We start from the raw sequence: 16,441 nt of genomic DNA, 5'->3' as shown, positions 1-16,441 counted from the left end.
TGCATCAATAATAGCCAAAAGAACAGAGAACATAATCCCAGAATTTATTGACGGAGATCAAACTGGTTTCATACAAAATAGGCAGATACAGGACAATATAAGGAGAACCCTACATGTCATGGACCACATTACTCAGAATAAGACAAGTGCAATATTAATCAGTCCAGATGCAGAAAAAGCATTTGATTCAGTGGGATGGGATTACCAAGAATGATTTGGTTTCAACAAAGTGATACAGTGCATCAAAACACTGTATTCATGTCCGACTGCTAGAATAAAGATAAATGGACATTTGACACGAACGATAAAATTAGAGCGAGGGGCAAGACAAGGCTGTAATCTTTGACCCACGCTCTTCTCCTTGTACCTCGAACCATTAGCACAGGCAATAAGACAGGACCCAACCTTAGAGGGAATAACAATAAGAGGCAGTGAACATAAGATATGCATGTATGCTGATGATGTTCTGTTATTCCTTAAAGACCCAGGCTCAAGTGTACCTAGACTGATGGATGTTTTACAAACATTTGGAACATATTCAGGGTATGTGCTTGACATACACAAGACCCAAAACCTAGTATATACTTATACCCCACAGGAAGAGCAGGTATAACTTCCACTGGACCTCTTTAACCATTAAATATATTGGAGCATATCTACCAAAGATACACCCAAACTTTATTGCATGAATTACGATCACATCAACAAGAAAATATATGATGACCTATAGGTGGAATTCACTTCCCTTAGGTCTTAGTAGTATAATTGAAACAATCAAAATAAACATCCTGCCAAGGTTACTGTATTTGTTCCAATCACTGCCCATACAAATCCAGCCTAAACAGTTTAGGGAATGGGATAAACAGATATCAAGGTTTATCTGGAACAGTAAGAGACCAAGAACTAGATATACAACATTACAATTACCAAAAAAACTGTGGGGGTATGGCCTTACCAAACCTAAAAGAGTATTGTGTGTCAGCCCAATTGAGACCTCTGGTGTGTTTGTGCAATTCAGAATACGAATCCAAATGGAAAGACATTGAAACTACTTTGACAGAGATTCCCAAAACTGACTGTATGGGTAATAAGGACATGGTAATAGAAATATACAATAGACAAAATCAGTGGATACATTTCTCTCTGAAGACATGATTTAGGGTAGTTAAGCAAAATAATTTAGACAGAGAGATCAAACTGCTGAGTTGGCCCGCATACGACCTCAGCTTCATCCCGGCAACTCAGGACAGCAGATTTAAACAGTGGACGCAGAAAGGCATCACATCATTCAGTACAATTATAAGGAATGGGGACCTAGATAACTTCCAGGACCTAAGTAAAGAACATGGCTTGGATAAACAAGATTTTTACAGATGCCTACAAGTCCAACACTATTTCTTAAGGGAGATAAAAGTGACTGACCCTCGAGCACCTCAAATTAATCCAAGTATTCACTAACACATACGACTTGGGGAGTAACAAAAAAACATTTACAAATCTCTACTTGGGTATTCAATCACCAAAGAAACATTCTACAAACTATATTAAAAAGCAATGGGAGGAGGGACTTAACATTGAAATAACTGATGAAACATGGTTTAAAATATTAGAGACTCAACATAGCTCCACCAACTCAAGGTCATGGAGAGAATTCTGTTGGAAGAATGTTATATGTTTCTTCATAACACCTAAACTGAAATCAAAACAGACTGGCTCCCTACACCCTTCTTGGAAAGAATGTGGGCTATCAAGGGTGGATCACTCTCATATCTTCTGGTCCTGCTCCGCAATCAAAACTTACTGGGAGAAATAAGATCGAACATTGGAAAAATAATGGGATTTGACATCGAACAAACATTAATTTCTTTGTACATGGGTGGAATACCTGATGATTTACACAATAGAGAAAAGTACCTCTTGAAGGTCCTTACTGGCAGCCAGTAAAAAGGCGTTCACTTGGAAATGGCTACAAAAAGACCCTCCCACAGTGACACAATGGATAGATATTGTAAAATAAATACACCACATGGAGCGTATGACCTTTGCTTTAAGAACTCAACAGGAGAGAGGTCAATACTGGGAAAAATGGGTTTCGTACTTGAAAAAGGTCCAATTCAAAGATGTCAATGTAACTAATATGATGAAGATATGACGTGCACTGTAACTGCCAGATCTTTTTTGTTGTTCTTTTATTTTACATTATTTGTACTTTCTTTGTGTTTCTACAATAAAATCAGAGATATATATATATATATATTTTTTTTTAAAAGCTCATCACTAAGCAAAGGACCCTGGGACTAAACACCTCCCTCTGCAACTGGATCCTGGACTTCCTGACGGGCCACCCCCAGGTGGTAAGGGTAGGTAACAACACATCCGCCACCCTGATCCTCAACACGGAGGCCAATCAGAGGTGCGTGCTTAGTCCCCTCCTGTACTCCCTGTTCACTCATGACTGCACGGCCAGGCACAACACCATCATTACCTTTGCCAATGACACAACAGTGGCAGGCCTGATCACCAACAATGATAAGACAGCATATAGGGATGAATCTGGGTTTGGCGAATGCCAGGTGAACACGTCGTGCCCCAATGCATAGTGCCAACTATAAAGTTTGGTGGAGGAGGAATAATGGTCTGGGGCTAGGCTCTAGTTCCAGTGAAGGGAAATCTTAACGCTATAGCATACAATGACATTCTAGACGATTCTGTGCTTCCAACTTTGTGGTAACAGTTTGGGGAAGGCCCTGCCCTGTTAACAGCACAACAATGACCCTGTGCACAAAGCGAGGTCCATACACAAATGGTTTGTCGAAATTGGTGTGGAGGAACTTGACTGGCCTGCACAGAGCCCTGACCTCACCACCATCGAACACCTTTGGGATGAATTGGAACGCTGACTGCGAGCCAGGCCTAATCGCCCAACATCAGTAGGCGAACTCACTAATGCTCTTGTGTCTGAATGGAAGTCCCCACAGAAATGTTCCAACATCTAGCCTTCCCAGAGGAGTAGAGGCTGTTATAGCAGCAAGGCACTTTACAGGCCATGGATAGTGTCCACTGTCCATTCAAACTATGCTCTAAGGGTATAAAACACTGTCAATAATATGAAAATAAAAATGAGTGCTGATGCAAAAGGCTGAGTGAATAAGTGAAAAGATGAAAAAGTACATTTGATTTCTTTGTCAGACAAACAAATCCATAGGACCCATGGTTGTGTTCCAAGTCTGTTTCAGGAGAACCCTTTGTAAGCTACTCCCTTTGCCTTATGTTCGTTCTCTGCTCCTCACCTCATTACTTAACGAATATTGCCCCCTGCTGGATAGCAACAGTATCTCACTCCTTCCTTGTCTTGGGGGCTGAAAGAGAATGGGAAAAATCCAAGTTGCAGGCCTACTGTAGGTGGAAATACTTAAGATACATATGTTACAAGATAACAGTAGCAGATCTTACCATTTGGCTTCTCCTGTTTATAAAAAGGTCTTCAGCATTTCCACTGCTTCTTCTGCTCTGAAACATGAGAAACACTGAAAATTAAGGAGTATATATATTAATAAAGTATATGAATGATCCTATTCAACTATTCAAATCAAGGCTGCTGCATTAATGAGGATGTATTTGAACACGGGATGCATTTCTACCAAAATGCTGTAAACACTATAGACTGTACTTTTAATGATGACCCAGTGTGGGGTAGATCAGCAGATTTATGTCTAGAACAGATCCACAGTCACCAAACCTGCCATTATAACACCCATACACCATCTGTCTCACTGTTAAAGTAAAACAGATAATGACCTATACTCACACATGTACTATAGAGGAATTCTCAAGGTAATAACCCTCACAATGAACATACACCAATGCTATGGTAAACCGCAATGGGTAAACTCAAGTTTACTGGTTGATGAGGATACTGATCAAGCGAAGAGCTCCCTGCACACCTGGCACCTGAGGCGTGGCTCCAGTCACATAGAGCAGAGTTTCCCAAACTCGCATCTATGTCAAGACAAAAAAACAATGATTGCAAAGTTAAACCATTATCCAAAGCTTATTTTACCTGTAAATGAGGTGGAGATTATTATTAGCAGACCATTACAAGTAGTTTGTTGTTGTAATAATTTACTGGTGGGACAGTCCTGCCTTTAGCTTTAGTCGTCACTGTTTCGTTCCTTTTGTTTTACTTCTTCAAAGTGAAAACGCAAAAGAAAATGTTTTTTTTGTTCCTCTAAAGTAACGCTAAATATGAGGAACGAAACAGCTACCACAAACGGCGCAATGTCCTGCCCCTATGCCTGTCAAACTTTGCATGTCAAAGACATTAGCCATCCATCTCTGTAAGTCGAAGACACATGGCTGAAAGTATTTTCTAGAAACGACATACTTTTCCACATTCTCTATCCCCATGTTAGATGTACAGTCTGAGAAACTACATCAATTAGAAGATGCCACAAACACACACGAACTACCAGAATGCTCAAGCGACAGCCTTATAACACCATCGCTGCCTGGAACAATTTCATGGCGCTTGGGTGCATTGAGGGGGAAGATAATATTGGACGGACCACTCAGTAATTTACAGATGATCGCAGAAACACCGATGAATCGTTGTCGCTTTGCTTTTTTAAATTTCACCTTTATTTAACCAGGTAGGCTAGTTGAGAACAAGTTCTCATTTGTTACTGCGACCTGGCCAAGATAAAGCATAGCAGTGTGAAGAGACAACACAGAGTTACACGCTTAGTGTTCTGCTTCACACATGCATGTTTGACAGCTAGCAGCTAGCCAGCCACCTAGCCAGGGAGAGGCTATACCAAAGACAGTGCATTATGAAGATCCCTGGGCACACTTGTAGGCGACGTCAGCTAGCAAAACTCATACGTAGAAACACGTTAACGGGTCGTCTTTCGTCGAACTGCGCATATGCAGGTCGTCAACTCAGAGGCAGTCTTTCTATATAAAGTTGTTTTTGACGAAAATGAAAACGTGTCAATTTGTGACTCTCACAGGGTTGGAGTCATAACAAGTTCAACTACATAAGACATTGTCTGGAATCTTAATTGTCCCTTTAGATTTCGAGAACATTAATGAATAAGTAAGATCCTATCTTTGGCTATACGGACACACCTGGTGCCCAAATTGATGACGTATGTAAGTATATCGCGCAGCTGAGTCAGGTGTGGAATTTTGCAATTGTTTTAGATGCTGCTTGATTATTGAGGAACGTGTCAAGACCCGGGCCCTGTTTCAGAAAGCAAGTTTAACAAACTCTGAGTTTAAACCTGAACTCTGGGTTGTCAAACTCAGAGTTTTTGGTTTCAGAGCAGGTGATAACAATTAGTTAAATCAAAGCTTGGTTAATTTAACCCTGAGTTAAACACGTGCATGAGGAGATAAAGAGCCATCATCAATGGGACGCAGATAACATGATTCATCATGGCAACAGGAGAAAAGGTCTCGAACCTCCTACTTCTCCCCAGTGGAGTTTCAAATGTTAACGAACGCGTATGCAGAATATGTGCATATATTTAAGAAAATGAATAAATGCCGTAGCAGCAGTAAAATAACGTGAGTTGGCGTGGCAGAAAATTGCTGACCAAGTCAATGCGTGAGTATTAATTTTAAGTTTTAAGTTTTATCTCGTGTTCCACTTATTCAACATTTTTCGCGCTTAATATTATTGCATGTCCAACCCAACAGGCACAAAACCTACTTGGCAGCCACTGAAGATGAAATATACAAATATACTTCAAACAGGTAAAGTATAATTTCATTACAATAAATGGTGATGTTGTTAAGCCTACCCTACCAAATTAAACAGCATTCAGTGGCTACATTCAACCTATAATATATTTAAGTAGTTAGTGACATTTTCTAAGCAAAAAATGTATGTTTTTCAGCCATCCCAACACTGCCAGTATTTGAAAGTAACACCTAAATTCCTTTGTACATACATGTCTCTGAATTTGTGCTTACTGGACATGTTCAAATTTGACCTCAATTATAACCAATAGAAAAAGTCTGAGGGCTGAAAAACGGGTGGGGGTCCACCACCACTCACCGAGGCTGAAGAGATGGCCCTCAGTCAAAACTGTGGGTGACCTATTGATGAAGGTATCTTTGGAGGAAGCTCATTAACTGATTTAGTGCTTCATACTAAATACATTAATTATTGCTTAGACTGATACCTGTAATTCTGTGGCATTCTTCTTTGAGTCTTGTGAGTCTGTGACTTGGGAACGCCACAAAAGTGTACAGTAAACGTTTCAGTGCAAGAGTCACATTTCTGACGGCCCAACAGACGGTTGCCTTGGAAATATGCTCAGCGTCAATGTTATATAGAAAACTCCCGTTGGCAAGAAAATAAAGTGCAACAAATTAATTTATTCCGAACTGAGAGCATGTCCACAATGTGTCATATGAACGATATGAGGGCTGAGAATATTGTTCAGATGAATGATCGCTTGAACGTTTCCGTTTTTCTGCACAAACATAATCAGGGAATGATAAAACATCCAAGCAGGGCATGATCACCCTCTCCCAACTGAGAGAGGGTGGTATTTGTGCTTCAATTTCAACTGGCTCTTCAAGAAAAGGACACGCCATGTCTGACACCTTAAGTCTGCAGGCTTCAGCTAAAGAGGAGGAGAAACTCGGGGCTAGTTGAAAACCTGCCAGCAAGCAGGTTGGCTCCATGGAGTATGTTGCCATAGTAACTGACTCAGAGTTAAACTGAACTGGCTTTGTGAAACCGAAAACCCAGACTTTCCTTCAACTCTTAGTCGAATAACTCTTGAGTTTTCACAAAACCCACTTTCTGAAACAGGGCCCTGACCCTCAGAACATACCTACAATTAACCCTGTTGACTCATCAGTAGGAAAGACTTTTGTTTTAGTCCATTCAGCAACAATGGAGCTATACGAGCCTTGTTTCAACAGGAAACTTACTGGAATGGTTTTATTGATAATATCTGTTGGAGAAAAAGTTAGGATGTTGCCACATACCTACTTAACACAATTAAGGAAGTTTCTTCTTAAATGATTCATAAATATTATCCTGCCAACCACTATATGAAGTAAAAAATTGTAGCTTTTGTAATGACCAAGCAGAAGCATTTGCACATTTTTTGTCATTGTATTCATGTAAGGAATTTGTGGCAAGACATCAGTAGATTTATAATTGAACACATTTATGATTATTTTACACTATTGGGAGATGTGCTGCTTGGATTATTTTCTTATGATAGATATAAATGTAAATCATTTTATTAGATTAATTTCATTCTTTTGGCCAAATTTCATATTCACAAATGTAAATGTACAAACAAAACACATTTTCTTACCTTGCAAAAATAAATTGAACTATTTTAAGACAATTAAATACTCTACCAACAAAACAGCTGTTAGAACTATGTGTGTATGTCCCATAAGGACCTTGTGTAATGTGATATTGTACCCCCTAGCCCAATTGTCCTTTGTATGTGTGTGTGTATATATACACTTTTGTTCCCCCATGTACTTTTTGTGTTGTTAATAATAATACAATTACAACATTGTTATGTTTTAAAGAGTAGTGAGGAGACGAATCTGTTCGGTTCAGTCAGTCGGCAACAACTTGTAAAATAAAGTAATGTTTATTTTGATGGGCGAGGGAAAAGTACATTGTAATTGGTCACCACTTACTTGTACATATCTACCTCAATTACCCAGTACCCCTGCACTTTGCCTCAGTACTGGTACCCCATGTATATTGCCAAATTATTGTTACTCATTGTGTATTTATTCCTCGTGTTATTAATTCTCTTTGTATTGTTGGCAGTGACCAGATTAAGAAACCATAGGCACCCAGCCTTTTAAAAACGCATTTAATTCAATTCTACGTCATTTGTATGACAGAAGACATTAGCTGATTTATTTTTTAATGGCACACAAATGACCAAAATGAGTGGCTACTAACAAATGTAGATCAATCTGGTAATGAATTCAAACAAACCATGCCAATGAAGTGACACACAGATTGTACAATATAAGGACGAAATATATAAAGACCGATTAGTCTTCTCTTTCCAAACAGTGCATTCTTCCAGCGATTGTATTTTGAAATCTGCAAAAGGCAAATCGACAGCGTAACCAACCATATATATATATATAGTTTATAATCCGATTGTTGCTTTGTGGCCATAGATATAAACTGTACTGCGGCCTTCCCGACTGTAGGCATACCGGTAACTGCCAAAATAAAGGAAACACTTGAGTAAACAAGTGATACAAAGTATATGTTATGGTGTGGGGTGCATTTCGATGGAATGGTTCAAATCCACTTGTAGAATCTATGCCAAGACGAATTGAATCTGTTCTGGCTGCTCGTGGTGGCTCAACATCCTAAAACACTATGTCGGTGTTTCCTTAATTTGACCAGATAGCCTTTCCTGTATGTGCTTCTGATAACGTAATCCACATTTGTTTTTTATAAACTGTTGATCCTCTATGGCTAAATTATGCTCTATGGTGTATTTTGAACATTGAGAGCGGGCTCCTGGGGGTGGATCATTTTGATTTATTTATCTTATTTTTTGCCTTTTGGGCACTGCCCTGACACACAATTGACCAGTCATTTTTACTTATTTGTTATTCAGTTTAAAATGTAGGCCTACTACTGCTGCATTCACGTCCATATTTTTTGTACAAAATAAACGTACAACTGAATGATTCTGAACAATCTCCCAAGTTCCAACTTTGGCAGACAAGTTTCAAATTGTAGTTGCATTTTCTAGGAACAAACACAAATTACACTAGTTAAAAAAAAATACATGTAAGTACAGTAGCTATCTGAGAAAGGCTCATCAAGACAACTGACGGATCCGTTCGTCTCCACTAGACTCGCTGAGCGAAACACGTCACCAATTTAGGCACCAGGTGTGTCCACATAGACAATACAGTATGCCTCTCCACACCGCCATCAATTTCGTGTCATGTGCGCTGTGGAAAATAACACACTTGGGTGCTTTATTTATTGTATTTTATAAATATGCAATCGTCTCAAGAATGTTTTCGTCTACTTGGAATTTCCTGAAACGCCACAAAATGAAATGTATTTTCGCAGGGACTTTTGTCGGACTTAACAAAGTTAATTGCTAGCCAGGAATGTTTACCTATCTGGGTTTGATCAGATGTATTTTATGTCAACTATGACTATTATGCATTTATGAAGCTATGTTATCTAAATAGTTATAAAATAAATTGCATGAAATATAATCAGAATAAATCTAACTAGCTGATGGCTGTAACGTTAGCAAATGTTGGTGCAGTCGTTCTAGCTAGCTACATCCTGCCTATCTGTTCCAGGTATGTACTTTCTTGGTAAATATGCCCAAAAGAAAATCCGAGATATATATATATATATATATATATATATATATATATATAGGAGCGTGAGGCATCAGAGTATATCGCTTAAGCCTGACGTCAGTTCCACTTCGAGAGTAACCAGAGAACGTGCAACATGACAGGTAGGGTACAGATAGGCATCTCACCTTCAGTCTATTAACAGTAACAGGCCCTGAAATCTCCTGCAACAATCATGTCAAATGATAGCAGTATCGCAATGTTGATTCATATTTGTGCATTTTGAAACCCTGTTGATTTTTTAAAAAATGTATAGTGTTGTCAATGCTCCCTACCTTAATTAAGAAGCCATTTTACATCATCTGAACTCCGAACCTCACAGCACTGCTGAAGAGCATGTCCGTACGTGGTCATGACTTGATAGCTCAGCAAAATTATTAGTTTATTAATGACATCACCTGTTTCTCTTCTAGACCAGCAAATAAACTTTAAATATGGGAGGACCTGAAGATTATCAGTGTTATTATTCTTCAACATGAATTCATTTGAATCAATAACTAAAGTGATTTAATCTGTCATCCCCCAGGTTTCACCCGAAGTGTCGTGGCTGTGTACAGTGTGTTGGTATGTTGATTGTTTTACACCATGTTCAGCGAACAATTCTGTCAGCAAGAATTGAATGGTAAACCTTTAAGCTTTAATGTCTTGTACCCTATGGGGCAGCTTCAATTCCTAGTTACGTATTAAGCCTACATTCAGCACCTCCCATGAACTGCAGAAATGAAGGAGTGGACATTTTACTGGTAGACCTGGACCTCTTGGCCTTCTCTGTATGTTTGCATGACACTGGACATCACAGATGGAGGAAGAAATGCACTTATTCTCTGTACCAAGTCACAATACTCAAGAGGATCGGGTCCTTGGAAAGTTACTGTTCCCTGTCCTTGGTGGGAGAACTGTGTTCCATTGTGGACTGTAGGGTTCTAAACTGCTGCTTTACCTGGACACTTCAAGGTCAAAGACCCACTGCATCTTCTGTCGTTCTGCCCTTAACCCACTGTTAACTGCCTTGCTCAGCCGTCATTGTAAATAAGAGTTTGTTCTTAACTGACTTGCCTAGTTAAATAAAGGTTCAATCTTAAAAACCTGAGTTTTTGTCCTTGATCTGATCTGGTCCCCCAAGGCTTAAAGTCAGCCAGACAGCTCACCATGAATCAGGTCATTTTCCTGTCATTATGAAGAAAATCCTGAAAGCCTTATCCCACTTTACATAGCTGTTGCTTTGGTACATTAAAGCAGAAATCTGCCAAAGGAGCCACTGACTGCCCCAGGAGCATTTGTTTTGAGGAAATGAGCACCCAGCATTGTGGTGTAAAAAAAATCAACGTACATACTCTGCTGTTCTATCGCTCGTGCAATGATGTCCGAGGGATTTTTGTTGGCGTTTGAAGTCTTTGTTATAATGTGTTCCACCAATTAGGTGCCTTTTTGAGTAGTGTAACTTTACGTGAAACTTTTAGAGAAAAAAAGCCCAGTTTTACAGTATTTCACCTAATTTTAACATTCTTCAATAAAGAGCACACGTTCTTAATTTTACAACAGATAAAAAATAAAAACCATAGCAAGTGCCAAATAAAGTGCCTTCATCTTAAATCAGCCATAAATCCCCTTGTGGCGGGTAATGGAAGCTTGTGTGCAGCAGGAAAGTGAATTCAAGCGTAAAATATTTCTAGCCTGTATCTATAGCTAACAGGGTTGACATGTGCTTGACCCTTGCTGTTTTCCACCACAAAACACCAGGTTTTATTTTCTTGTATTTTAATTTTATTACAAATAACTTAATTCTATCAACATTTTGACATGTACATCATTGTCTCACGTCAGATCAGTGCAGATGGCTGTCACACTGACCTGAGACAAAGGGAGATGTTACAATGCTGAATTTTGGCACGCCTATTATTTTAAAAATGCAATATTTACGCACAATTTCTACTTAAAATATCAAAGGGCACTTCTATCCTTTGACCAATATCGCAAATGAGCTCGGCATTTTCACTGCTATGGATTGTAGCTTTAAGCATAAAGTGAACCAAGTGTCAGTTTGAGTCTAAACAGATTAGTCTTGTAGTTTTTCCATTCTATTACTGTTGTTGAGGAATCAGTGTACAAAACATTAGGAACACCTTTCCATAAGACTGCCCAGGTGAAAGCTATGATCCCATATTGATGTCACTAGTTAAATCCACTTCAATCAGTGTAGATGAATTGGACGAGACGGGTTAAATAAGGATTTTTAAGATATCCAGTGCTGTGCCATCTAGACTGCAATTCCCCATTCAACCTCTAGGTTTACTTTCTGTTCAATGTTCAGTACTTCACTGCACTATTACATTTACATTACATTTAAGTCATTTAGCAGACGCTCTTATCCAGAGCGACTTACAATTGACTTCATCTACTTTGTCTCTGTCTTTGAAATGTCAATGTTTTTTCTTATTAAATCATGGAAATTGGAAATGTTCTCATATTTCTGTTAGGGAATGGGGGTTGGCCTTAAAGTTAACCTTGAGGTTTGTTTGGGTACTTGAAGTGAGAATGTAGGCCTGTCTATTTCCTCTTTGTAACATAACATTCTGAATAACAACAGAAAATGTAAGTACTGTAGCATTGACATAAAAAATTATAAAATATCACGATTTAATATATTCAGTGTCTCTTTGATTTGTGTTTCCTAATATAAATGTAGGTAACTATTTTATGGACCACTTTGCTTCAGGGTCATACTGTCGTCTCTTTAGAAGTTCCTCTGCTCAGCAGCAGAGGGCAGCACCTAACAATAAGGACTAACACTATACTGGACTCCCATTGCGTCAATACTGCCCCTGCCAATTAACATGTATGATGGATCAAGTAGGCTACATCTCTATCAAATGCTTTTAGGACAAACACATTTGATTCACTTTCTTGGTCTTATTTCTTTACTTTACAAATGTATCTCCCACCATGATTTATAAAGTTAAAGCTCAAAAGTGACCTATAACATTCAATATTTTGTGTACATGTTTTTGAAACAACACCATTTTATTACGAGTTCTAGAAAATACTGATGGTAAACACAACCTTGTTAACCTTTGTTTCCCAAAATTGTAAAGTGTGATTAGATGTAAAGTATTTGTTGTATTTAGAATATGTTAAGTTGCCACGATATACTAAAAATAATTAAAAGGGATCATAAAATACTATTTCTTTACTTATGAACATAGTAGTATCAGGTGAAACATGTCACACAAATGACTGATGGCTGAAAGACATTGGTAATAATAAGACTGTGGGAGCTGTAGTGTAGATTTCAGTGCAGCCGTTGATATTATTGACGGTCATTTGTTATTGGAAAAACTCATGTTATGGCTTTACAACAGCTCTCTATCCAAGATATGGCAGATATCTATTAGAACACCGATGGTTTTCTTTAATGGGAGCTTCTCTGACGTAAAACATGTCAAGCGTGGCTCCCAAAGGGGAGCTATCTTGGCCCTTTTTAATGTTTCCTCATTAATGATCTACCACTGGCCTTAAACAAAGCCTATGTGTCTATGTATGCAGATGTTTCAACACTACAGAGTGCCTTCTGGATGTATTCACACCCCTTTACTTTTTCCACATTTTGTGTTACAAAGTGGGAATAAAATGGATTTAATTGTAATTTTTCATTAACGATCTACACAAAATACTCTGTCAAAGTGGAAGAAATTCTAACAAACATTTGTGAAAAATAAAACACTAATATCTTGATTTAGATAAGTATTCACCCTTGAAAGAATTAATGTTAGAAACACCTTTGGCAGTGATTACAGCTGTGATTCTTTCTGGGTAAGTCTAAGAGCTTTGCATACCCGGCTTGTACAATATTTGCCCATTCTTTTTTTTATCTTAAAGCTCTGTCAAGTTGGTTGTTGATCATTGCTGGAATGCATTTTCAGGTATTGCCCTAGATTTTCAAACCGATTTTAAGTCAACTTTAACTAGGCCACTCAGGAACATTCAATCTCGTCTTGGTAAGAAACTCTAGTGTACTTTTGGCCTTTTAGGATATTGTCCTGCTGAAAGGTGAAATTGTCTCCTCAGTGTTTGTTGGAAAGAACACTGAACCAGGTTTTCCTCTAGGATTTTGCCTGTGCTTAACTGTATTCCATTTTATTTTAATACCCCCCCTAAAAAACTCCCTAGTCTTTGCCGATAACAAGCATACCCATAACATGATGCAGCCACGACCATGTTTGAAATATGAACAGTGGTACTCAGTGATGTTGTGTTGGATTTGCCACAAACATAACGCTTTGTATTCAGGACAAAATGTTCATTTCTTCACCACATTTTTTGCAGTATTACTTAAGTGCGTTGTTGCAAACAGGATGCATGTTTTGGAATATTTTTATTCGGTGTAGGCTTCCTTCTTTTCACTCAGTCAATTATGTTAGTACTGTGGAGTAAATACAATGTTGTTGATCCATCCTCAGTTTTATCCTTTCACTGTTTTAAAATCACCATTGGCCTCATGGTGAAATCCCTGAGCAGTTTCCTTCCTCTCCGGCAACTGAGTTAGGAAGGACAACTGTATCTTTCTTTTTAGTGACTGGATTTATTGATACACCATCTAAAGCCTAATGAATAACTTCATGCTTAAAGGGATATTCAACGTCTGCTTTTTTATTTTAACACATCTACCAATCGGTTCCCTTTTTGCGTGGCATTGAAAAACCTCCCTAGTCTTTGTGGTTGAATCTGTGCTTGAAATTCACTACTTGATTGAAGGACCTTACAATTATCTGTATTTGTGCAGTATAGAGATGGGGTAGTCATTCAAAAATCATGTCAACCACTATTATTGAACACAAAATGAGTCCATGCAACTTATTGTGTGATTTGTTAAGAACATTTTTACTCCTGCACTTATTTAGGTTAGCCATAACAAAGGGGTTTAATATTTTTTGACTCAAGACATTTCAGCTTTCTGAAGGCACTGTACATGTCAGTGTCCCAAGCTAGTAAAATCCCTGAAGCCCTAAACAAAACGTTGCAGTCAGTTGTAGAATGGGTTGCTAGGAATAAACTAGTCCTGGTCATAACTAAAAACCAAAAGCATTGTATTTGGTACAACTTATTCCCTAAGTACTGGACCTCAGCTGAATATGGTAATGAATAATGTGGCTGTTGAGCAAGTAGAGCAGACTAAACTTCTTGGTGATACCTTAGATTGTAAACTGTCATAGTCAAGGTGTATTGATGATATTGTTGTAAAGATGGGGAGAAGTATGTCTGTGATAGAGGTGCTCTGCATTTTTAACATAACATTCAACCAAACAAGTCCTGCAGCCTCTGCTTTTGTCACATCTTGACTACTGCCTGGTTATATGGCCAGGAGCTGCAAAGAAGGACCTAAGAAAGTCCAGAACAGCATGTCTTTCCCTTCACTGTACACAGAGGGCTAAGGCATGTCAGTCCCGCCTGACTCAAAGTAGAGGAGAGATTGACTGCATTATTTCTTGTAAGTAACATCAATGTGTTGAAAATTCCAAATTGTTTGTATAATCAACTTACATACAGCTCTAAAAACCAACACTTACCCCACCAGACTTGCACCAGGGGACTCTTCACAGTCCCCAAATCCAGAACGTACTCAAATCAACGCACCGTGTTGTATCAATCGATGGTTCAATGGAACTCAATTCCAACTCTGATCACTCAGGCAAGTAGCAAAGTTATCTTAAAAAAACAAGTGAGGCAAAACCTCCCGGCACAACGCCACTGACCTTGTATGACCTATAAACCTGTATGTACAGGTAACTGCCAAAATAATGTAAACACTTGAGTGAATGAGGCATACAAAGTATATTGAAAGCAGGTGCTTCTACACAGGTGTGGTTCCTGAGTTGATGAAGCAATTAACATCCCATCATGCTTAGGTTCATGTATAAAAATGCTGGACAGGCCATTGTTTTGGCTACCATGACTATGCCCCCATAGGATGACAATGCCACCATCCACAGGGCACGAGTGGTCACTGAATGGTTTGATGAGCATGAAAACGATGTAAACCATATGCCATGGCCATCTCAGTCACCAGATCTCAACCCAATTGAACACTTATGGGAGATTCTGGAGCGGCGCCAAGACAGCGTTTTCCACCACCATCAACAAAACACCAAATGATAACATTTCTCAAGGTCAAATGATGTGGCCTCCCTGCGACAGAGTTCCAGACACTTGTAGAATCTATGCCGAGGGGCATTGAATCTGTTCATGTTCATGGTGGCCAAATGCCCTATTAAGACACTATGTTGGTGTTTCCTTTATTTTGTCAGTTACCTGCATATGCTGTTCATGAATATGGTGTATGCAGTACAGGACTTTTTTTAGTTGTATTGTTCTTATTTTAAATTGTGTGACTGTTCTTGTCTATTAGTATTATGCATTTTGTCATGTTTTGTGTTGGACCCCATGAAGAGTAGCTGCTGCTTCTGCAACAGCTAATGGGGATACAAAATACCAAATATGAACAAAGACTTTTATTTCTGTTGCAATGAAAGAAGGCATGTTCGTCACACACCCACTCATCAGTGCGTCTAGTGATTTGGAAGAGTAGACTGCTACTAGACTGTGGTTTTACATTGTGCTATTTATGTCCTCAACACAGCCGGCGGTTTATGAAACATAGACATGAAAGAAAATGAATTCCTAAAGAACAAAAGAGTGTAAGATTGTGACTGATCTGGTGGTGCCATTATGGCACTTTTCTAATGGCCCTAGTCAAGGTTCCCAGAGTTTCATAACAAAGCTTTCCAGTCAGAGATCTGGAGCAAGGCAAAATAAAGGACAGTGTGTACTCAAGTCCGTGGATAATATGGGCTAAGTGATGCTAAAAGTGATGGCAATCCTTTGCCAATTGTGTGGCATGGGGAGAAACTGGTTTAGTCATACTGACGGACGCAGTTTTGGTGCCCAAATAGAGGGGTAGTGTAAACGTCCATAATGGATGCTTTGTTACATAAAGCAATTACATGTGCTGAGTAATTGTTAGGGTGTTTTCCACAAAGCA

The 16,441-nt window shown here is 38.8% G+C and overlaps 2 long non-coding RNA genes across 4 annotated transcripts; one reads left to right on the top strand and one right to left on the bottom strand.

Moving 5' to 3' along the window:
- Nucleotides 1-30: 30 nt before the first annotated feature.
- LOC115139394 (uncharacterized) lies at nt 31-4,567 on the bottom strand. 2 transcript variants are annotated; one of them, XR_003865106.2, is made up of 4 exons: nt 4,385-4,567; nt 3,902-3,999; nt 3,454-3,510; nt 31-3,359 (listed from the first exon to the last, which is right to left on the bottom strand). It is a non-coding gene; the product is annotated as an uncharacterized LOC115139394 (long non-coding RNA). The 2 variants fall into 2 exon arrangements; XR_010465556.1 differs by having other exon boundaries at nt 3,945-3,999.
- Nucleotides 4,568-4,584: 17 nt separating this feature from the next.
- On the top strand, nt 4,585-10,495 carry LOC115139393 (uncharacterized). Of its 2 annotated transcripts, none has more exons than XR_003865104.2 (3): nt 4,585-5,608; nt 5,701-5,757; nt 5,901-10,495. It is a non-coding gene; the product is annotated as an uncharacterized LOC115139393 (long non-coding RNA). The 2 variants fall into 2 exon arrangements; XR_003865105.2 differs by having other exon boundaries at nt 4,590-5,608; nt 9,932-10,495.
- Nucleotides 10,496-16,441: the final 5,946 nt, after the last annotated feature.

This window comes from Oncorhynchus nerka, linkage group LG13, assembly GCF_034236695.1.
Source record: "Oncorhynchus nerka isolate Pitt River linkage group LG13, Oner_Uvic_2.0, whole genome shotgun sequence".
Lineage (NCBI taxonomy): Eukaryota > Metazoa > Chordata > Actinopteri > Salmoniformes > Salmonidae > Oncorhynchus > Oncorhynchus nerka.
Note: the sequence above shows the minus strand (reverse complement) of the source record. Positions and strands in the feature narration are given on the sequence as shown.